We start from the raw sequence: 8,852 nt of genomic DNA, 5'->3' as shown, positions 1-8,852 counted from the left end.
TATGCCTTAGAATCCTGAAAATCTATGTCATTTTGCCCTCAAACTAGTCTGTTAGATACAGCCTCTAGTTATCAAACAAACTCCTCACCTTCACACTTGTCCCTGTGCATTGCCCCTAGGAGTTGCTCACAGAATCTTTACCTTTTCTAAAATTATCACTAGACAGCCACTATCTATCATTAAAGTGTGACCTCAGTATGTCTCAAAGCTCCCAGGTATTAGCATCTCCGAGTACTGTTGAACTCCTGACAAAGTTAAGAACAGCTTCTCCTCTAATAATGCCTTGCTTTGGCATTTGGATCCCAACAAAATTCCTTTTATTCCTAAACACCAGCCTCCAATCCCTCTCTCCACAGAAGCTGGAAACCAGTCAAGCTACCAAATGAGAGCCATTTCCCATTTTACTTCTCACACACCTAGCTCCTACTCTTGCTCCTAACACCAACTTCCTCTTGCTCTCCTAAACAGAAAAGTACCCATGTGTATCTACAAGTGCAAATAGCTAAAGTAAGTGATATCTTTCCTTACATTATCTTACTTCTGTCCTAAGCCAACCAAAATACTGCCAAACATATCTTATTCAAAGCAATAGTGGATTCAAAAATGTATATGACAATATTTATGAGATCAAAGGCATGATCATCTAGTTTCAAAGAATTCACACCTCAAAAAAAATCTAAATAAAAGTCTTTGAACTATATATTAATATACCATATTAGTGGGGGGAGCATCTGAAAAAAATCCCTTGTCAACTTTTCTCTCTTAAATTTTCCAAGAAAACACAAAAACATGAGAAAAAACAGACCCCCCAAAATTTAAGTGGCTTGTCCCATGTTATTTCACTAGTAAACAATGATTCTAGGACTAAAACCTAGTTGGCTTTACTGAGTACTAGACCATGTAAGGAACTTTTAATGAGATCAGTAAGTATTTTAGCTCATGCAAACACAAATCATCTGAAGATTAAACTGGAGAACAACGACAGGAAGAAAAGTTAGCAAAGTGACAGCTCCAAAAGACTTAAATGCAAAAACAAAGAAAAAGAAAGGCAATGTCTAGAAACCTCCACAGATAAGATTTGAGATGTTCATCTTATAATGGCATATATTTAAAAAGAAGAAGAAGAAGACCTATTTCTCCTAACAATCTCACAAGATAAAATTCTGTTTACTCTTGCTTTAATGCCTAAAGCTCTTACTGTCTGTTAGTTCCTGATTCAATAATTAGTAAGTGGTAAACAGGTGAGATTTAAAGTTCCCTAATAAAAGTTTCCTTATAGCAGGCAATAGAAGTACTAAGAAGCTGTAATTGTGAAAATGGTTTTCAAATAGTCATCTATAAGCAACAGCATTTGATGATGTGAAAAAAATACATGAAAAGCATTCTAAAGGTAGAGATGGTTTTAAATTTTGTTTATTACTGTATTTTTTCTTAGAATAATGTACAACACATAATAGGAACTCATTAGATATTTGTTAAATGAATTCTAGGAAATTATTTCTGTTATTAACAACAAAACTCTCTTAGAAATCCATGTAATATCACTTGATGTTGTCTCAGGACAATTTTACTGAGTCAAAAACTAACTTCTGACTCCTTGAATCTCATCCTTTTTGTCCAATCAACCAACAGGGTAGAAAACTTATTAGCAACTCTGACAGATACAGTTTCATCACTTACTGGAAGAAGCTGCCCTCAATTAACCAAAGCCAGGTTCCCATATCCGTGTCCTGTGGGAGGATGAAACAGAGAGAAAAAATTAGAGGATCTGATGGTAGACCTAAGTTCCAATCCCACTTGTGTCATTTGCTCACTGAATAATCCTGATCTTCAGGGGGGGTTTTATCTGAGAAATAAAAACTTCATCTCTTAAGATACTTATGATGAATGCGGAAAAAAGATTGGTAAAGAGAAATATATTACACATATCTGACACAGAGTATGTACATAATATTTGCAGAATATTTAAGTCAGATCCTGAAAATTCACCCCTTCTCTATGATGCTTATGAACAGATTTATCAGCTAACCTGAGATAATTCTATTAAATTCTAGCAGCCAAAAACCAGACATAGGGCTATTTCCACAGACAATTTATGCCTTTATAATTCTAACTCCCTTCAGAGTTCCTAAATCCTGTAGCCTTTGATAGTTTGGGACAAACAGAACCTTCCAGTTATCCAAAGATTAGAGGTAAAGATTCTCAAAACGTGCAACTGTTTGGTACATAATCAATAGTCACCTATGGTATGGATAACAACACAATAAAAACATAACTCCATATCCTCCACTGAAGCTCAAATATAATCACTCTGGAAAACAATATCTCAGAGCTGGCTTATTCTGAGCTCCGATAAAATATAGCCCACAAAGAAATGCTGTCAATGTGGCCAACACTGAATCTGGATGATTGGAGCCAAAGAAAAATAATCACTGAATCACCTTGAGTCTCTCATTATAGATTGGGAATCAGAAAAGACTTAGATGAGATGTCTTCAGTCTCCTTTCACGTGGATCTAGATCTTTCTACTTCTATTTTCAGCATCCTGTACATATGTGAAGGTGTGCAGTTACTTAGAGGTGATAGATGATGTGATTTCTAAGGCCTCCTTGCTCTAATATCCTTGTTTTTTTTTAATTTTTATTTATTTATGATATTCACACAGAGAGAGAGAGAGGCAGAGACACAGGCAGAGGGAGAAGCAGGCTCCATGCACCGGGAGCCCGACGTGGGATTCGATCCCGGGTCTCCAGGATCGCGCCCTGGGCCAAAGGCAGGCGTGAAACCGCTGCGCCACCCAGGGATCCCATATCCTTGCTTATTAATATTCACTAATATCCTGTGAATATCTGAATAGTAGGTGACATGAGTATTATGATAACAACGGCTAATGTTTCTTTGCCATGTACCAGGTATTATGCTAAGTACTTTCATTTAATTTTCTTTAATAACAAAGGAGCTAGGCACCACTAATAATATTTTATTAATGAAGAAATCTGGACATCACTTGTTTAAGCTTCACAGCTAGGACCCGTAGAGGTGATGAATGAACCTAGACTGTCAGCCCCCAAGTCCACACTCTTAACCAATGCTGTTCTGCTAACCAGGACATCATTTACAGAACTCCTGGGGCCGGCTTTAGAGGCAAATAAATTCAAGGGATTTTCCAACCCAACTTCTGAAGTATGAGCTGGTATGATCTTTTTTGACTACCTTTAAAATAAAGGGGAAAGGAAAAGTCAGAGAAGAATCAGAATGATTTTCTTCATGTGATTTAATAAAGAGTTCTTTCCTAAATTTCCTTTGTCTGCTTTCTGAGCATAAGAATAGAAGTAGAAAGAAATGAAGAGTAAAGCGTTGAGCTGGGGGAAGGTGGTTTTCCAAAGCATGGTGCTCCAAAATACAGTAGCTGAGGCGTTCCTAAAGCTGAGGATGAAATACTACACACCTGTTTCCCACCCCAACCTCATTTCTCAAGTCTCTTGCAATAATGAGCAGTAAAAAATAATTATATGCACACACACACACACTCTCTCTCTCTCTCTCTCTCTCACACACACACACACACATATACATATATATATTAAATCTTCCACCTTTATGCATTCTGCTTTTCAGGTTTATTAAAAACAGCACTCATTAACACCAAACAAGAATTTATATCTACTGTACATAAATTAGCATGCCAATTTCAACAATCCTTACCCTATGGCAATGAAGTAAAGTTAAAAAGAAAAATCAGACCAGCTTTAGTCATCCTATTCCTTCCCTCTTCCACACTTTTAATTTATCTTTTGCCTCCTCTAAACCTGCTCCCAGCTGCCAACTACAAGCTGTAGGAGTTTCAAACCTCAGGCATCAAGTGGTATTTATCCTGAGGCTGACCTCTACAGTTGAACAGCCCACTTCAGGTTCACAGAAGCCTATGCAAGGACCCTACTCTCTTTCAGTCTTGCTTGTTCTTTCTCTGCCGTGCACTCTCTGGATGTTCTCAGGATACATATCTCAGTAATGTTCACACAAGGTAACTTCCCAGACCTATTCCTTCATCCAGATGCCACGTCCTGCATTTTTTAATAGATTTAAAAGATTATTTTGTCTGTGCCTTCATTGAAAGTCTCAGTCTCAGTCTTCTGTTCTGGATGCAGCAGGTGTTCAGGTGGGGGAACTCTTATCAATTCTATCTGCACCCACTTTGTTAATGGATCCCTTCCACAGTAAATACGGGGATAAGGGATTGGCCAGGAAACCCAAATTACTTACTCATAGTTCTTAGAAATTAGTCAAAAGACAGAGTGATAAGACTGATACAAATTAGAGGCTGATTTTAATCAATAATGTGGACAAGATAATGAGGAAGGTGGAATTGCAATTTGTCTCTGAGTTAGGGGAGAGTCAGTTACAGGCATACAGGCACAGTGGAAAAGACTTGCCTTTTCTGGGAGCCTCGGTCTTAAATGTTTTATGTTTAGGCTTACATACTAAATAAAATTTTCCTGCCTTGAAACATCTGGAAAATTGTAAAAGATGAAATGGAAAGCTACTGTATCTAGAGGCTTTAATTAAATGTTTAGACAGACATATGATTTCACTGGTGGGATCTAAAAACCAAAACAAGTAAAACAAGCAGACTCTTAAATACGGAGAACAAACTGCTGATTGCCAAAGGGGAGGATAAAATAGTTAAAGAGGATTAAGAGGTACAACCTTCCAATTATAAAATAAATAAGTCACATAGATAAAAAGCACAGCATAGGAAATATAGTCAATAATATTGTAATTTGGTTGTGTGGTGACAGATGGTGACCACACAGATAGTGGTGAGCACTGTGTGATATGCAGAATTAGTGAATCAATGTTATATACCTGAACCAAATATAACACTGTACTATACTACATTATAATACTTCATATTATATAGTATACACTCTAACTTTATAATCTAATAATAACATTATAATATAGTACTCTACTACATTAATTATACTCCAATTTTGAAAAGGCTTTGGCATCCAGGTTGACTGCTTTAATATTTAAATGTTTCTCATCATTACATTTGCATATGGAAGATGGCCATTTGTTTATTCAAGTCATTTATTCATCAAGAATGCATTAAGCAACTTAGGGAAAGTCCTATGCTAAATGTGGGAGCTACATCACTGTATAAGACAGGGCTGCTATTCTCAAGAGATGTATGATACATAACAGAGATGTAGAGTCTTCCTCTTTGCATAAACCACCATCCTACTGGTAAAACATAAATTCAAGATCATCTAGCCCAGCGCTTCACACACATTAAGATACATACAAAGCATTTGAGGACCTATTTAGAATGCAGCTTCTGATGTAGGTCTCAGATGGTGCCTATGATTTTGTATTTTTAACAAGTGCCCAGGTAATGCAGAAGCTTCTGGAACATATGAGATACCTGGTATTTAGAAGCAGCTGGAATCACTATACATTAATCTTTTATACACCAATAGCCATTACCCCAAAAGAGCAGCCTCATAATACCTTTACAACATAATGTCCCCCAGAGAAGCAGCATGCCCACATCTGCGACTCACCAGCTATTTCGTTTTGCAAGCTATTTACCTCTGTAAGCCTGTTTATCCATCTGAAAGATGGAAGGCAATAATACCTAGCCAAAAGAGTTGTGGAGAGAACAAGACAGATCATGCTGCTATAGTATCCAGTACATAGAAGTTGGCACCCAGAAACAAGAAGCTCTTTTTACCATTATTATGAGCTGAGGAAAAAATAGGTATTTCTTTTTAAATTTTAATAATTAAACTTTATCTTTTTTAGTCATAAGAGGCAATATCATTAAGAAGAAAAGTAAACCTCAGTAGGAATTTGCAAGTTGAGTCGTTTTTAAAGCACTGGTGAAGGACATGTTCCAGCACTACCACTTGGTCAGAGGCTCCCATCAGTAATTAAGGACCACTCGCAATCAGCAGTGTGCGTTTGCATTATGTAAGACATACTGATTTCTGGAGGAAGTCAACCCAGATCTCTCCCTTGCTAATAAGAAATTGGGAGGCATGAAACAACCCCAGATGGTGCATGTTTGTAGTAACAAATGGAGGTATTTTAATAGTGTGAGTTAAGTTTTACTTTGCGTTTTTAATGAGGGCCTCACTGCCCGCGACATTTTAATTGTAAACTAGATTGCCTCATGAGGTCTTAAACTATTTTATGTTAAACATAAAGCTTTGTAAATTTGTATCGATGATATTATTCATCCCCTGAAGCACAGAGGGATATAAAAATATTTCATAATGAGCCATGAATACATAACATAACCCCACAAGTTTAATAATACTAACCCATATTTCATTTCACCAAATGATTCCTACTTCCACCTGCATGAAACCATGTTCAAATGAGAAGATTCAAAGTCAGTTTCAAAGATATCAACAGAGTTATTTTCCTGAAATTCTAAGTGAGAATAACCAAGCAGCAAGTGGGGTAGGAGATAAGATTATTCTTTTGACAGCATATTCTGGATGGACAAGCAAGTCATTTACCAAAATCTCTTTTCTTTGATTATTTGAAAAGTAGCATTATTTTGGGATAACTTATATAATAAGATCAGTCCCCATCACCCAAGAACTATTCAAGCTTTAAAGTTCTCATCTCATTCAATAGAATATTTTCTTCCAAATGAAGACATGGGGAAATGAAGCTACTGGGAACATTTTTAAAGACTTTCCCAGAGATTATGAAAATAAGACACCTTGAGGCACATTAAGAGTCACTCGCACTCCATTTAAAGAAGAAAATTAGTTTCTAATCCCATTTCTGTCACTTAATATGAATGTTTGTCCTTGGGCAAGTCTGTGAATCTTTAGATCTTTCTTTCCCTGTCTCTCAAGGAAGAGTTTTTCAAAATCTAGTTGAGGATCACCTATCTACAGCATCACCTGAAGAGCATTTTAAAGTACATTTCCTGGGTCACACCTATTGCTATCAAATCAGACTCCAAGAGTATCATTTTTCTTGGCAAGTGTTTTCTTATGCTCTCAAAATATGAGAAACACTGGAGTAGTAGAGCCAAGCCTTCAGGTTTCAATATTCTTTGCTTTGGAATACAGAGTCAACCTGAATTACAACACTCGACAAATCTCACACCCAATCCATTTCACCATTTCCCTATGACACTGTACTTCAGTACAGTACTGTCTGAAGTACTGTACTGTCTCCACTTAGAATTTGAGTTCTGCCATCAAGGTGACAATTACTAATTGTGTGCTTACAATATGCAATGTCTTCTTTATCTCTACGCTAACTGAAATGAGGCATGTGAAAAACCTTAGGGGAAGCATGTGAAAGAGGGTGTAGACAACTAGCAAAGGACTAGAAATGACTTACGATTAATACATCCCAAGGCTTCCTTCCATTTATAATCAAAAGAATCATACCTATGTTAAACTATTAGAGTTAAGCCAGTCGCTAAAAGCAAGATGTATTAAAGTATGTCTAATATCATCCTATTTTTGTAATATAGCATTGAAAATGCTCTTTAGGGAAATGTGTACATGTGCAATGTTTATGTAGGTGCAGTGATGATTTTCATATAATATATAAGCATGAGAATAAAAGGAAGCAATTACTTTCTCCGAAATGTTAGTAAGGAGTGACTTGAGTGGGAAGAAAAAGGAAGAAAGAAACAAGAAAACAGAGAGTAGATTAGATACACTAATTATGCATTTATATAAAATTATAAGTCTATGTGTATATATAAATATATTTTAAGATAAAGTAGAATAAATTTGAATATTGAAAAACTAAAGCCAGAGGTTATGCAAATAACTCAACAATCGTACATGTTTTAAATATATTACGTAAAACTGGCCATCTGCACCATCCTTCAGAATACTATGGTTCTATTCTAATTAGATACTTTCTAATTTAAAACCTAGAAACCTCAGGACTTCTCTATAAAGAAGAAACTTTGGCTCTATTCAGGGCAGAGGATCAGCAAAAGTTTTGTTTGGATCAGATTAACTCTAGCAGAAATTACCTGCATAATTCTGAGCAGTCCCTGTTGTCACTCCGGTTTTCATTAAATCATTTGTAGAATGAAAATATAGATACAGATTTTTAAGATTTTCTTCATAATTTGATCCTGTTCTCCACAAATTCTGGCTCTGTAGAAATCCAAATTTATTTATTTTTTCTTTTTTTGTCAAGTTTCAGGCAAAAAGAAAAATCACTTTGTAAAAAAAAAAAATTTTTTTTAACTAATTTCCCTTAGTTACCCCTAAAGAGAGAACCACTACTGACACCATAAACCATATGGAAGACAGTGACAAGATAAAATTCTTTCCTGCCAGGAAGAGGCAGGAGTAGAGAGGGATCCTGAAGCCTTTTCTCTAAAAAATGAGGAAAGAGAAAGAATGAGACAGAGAGAAAGAAAGAAAGAAAGAAAGAAAGAAAGAAAGAAAGAAAGAAGAAAGGAAGGAAGGAAGAAGAAGAAGGAAGGAAGGAAGGAAGGAAGGAAGGAAGGAAGGAAGGAAGGAAGGAAGGAAGGAAGGAAGGAAGGAAGGAAGAAAGGAATGATGGGAAGAAAGATGGAAGAAATGAGTGAAGGAAGAAGTGATGGAAGGAAGGATGGAAGGAAGGTTGGAGGGAAGGAAGGCTATAAGGAAGGATGAAAAGAAAAAAAGATGGAAGGAAAGATGGAAGGATGGAAGGAGAAAGGAAAAGAGAAACCTTAGCATCTGTGGTGTAAGAAAGGGCCTTTCCAACCAAGCAGGTGTATGCCTGTTGAATGTAACCTGCAGGAAAAGGGAACTGTCCCAGAGAAAGTGGCAGTCATATTCTTATCTCAGCCAAGATGTGGGTAA

The 8,852-nt window shown here is 36.4% G+C and overlaps 1 long non-coding RNA gene across 1 annotated transcript in view; it reads right to left on the bottom strand.

The window, feature by feature from the left end:
- The window catches only part of LOC119873011, a 66,548-nt gene extending 58,394 nt beyond the window's left edge, over positions 1-8,154 (bottom strand). The window contains exons 1-2 of the long non-coding RNA XR_005362913.1: positions 8,027-8,154; positions 1,681-1,730 (exon numbers count right to left, since the gene is read on the bottom strand). This is a non-coding gene — a long non-coding RNA (uncharacterized LOC119873011). The remainder of the gene's footprint in view (positions 1-1,680; positions 1,731-8,026) is intronic.
- Positions 8,155-8,852: the final 698 nt, after the last annotated feature.

This window comes from Canis lupus, chromosome 8 (assembly GCF_011100685.1).
Source record: "Canis lupus familiaris isolate Mischka breed German Shepherd chromosome 8, alternate assembly UU_Cfam_GSD_1.0, whole genome shotgun sequence".
Classification (NCBI taxonomy): Eukaryota; Metazoa; Chordata; class Mammalia; order Carnivora; family Canidae; genus Canis; species Canis lupus.
Note: the sequence above shows the minus strand (reverse complement) of the source record. Positions and strands in the feature narration are given on the sequence as shown.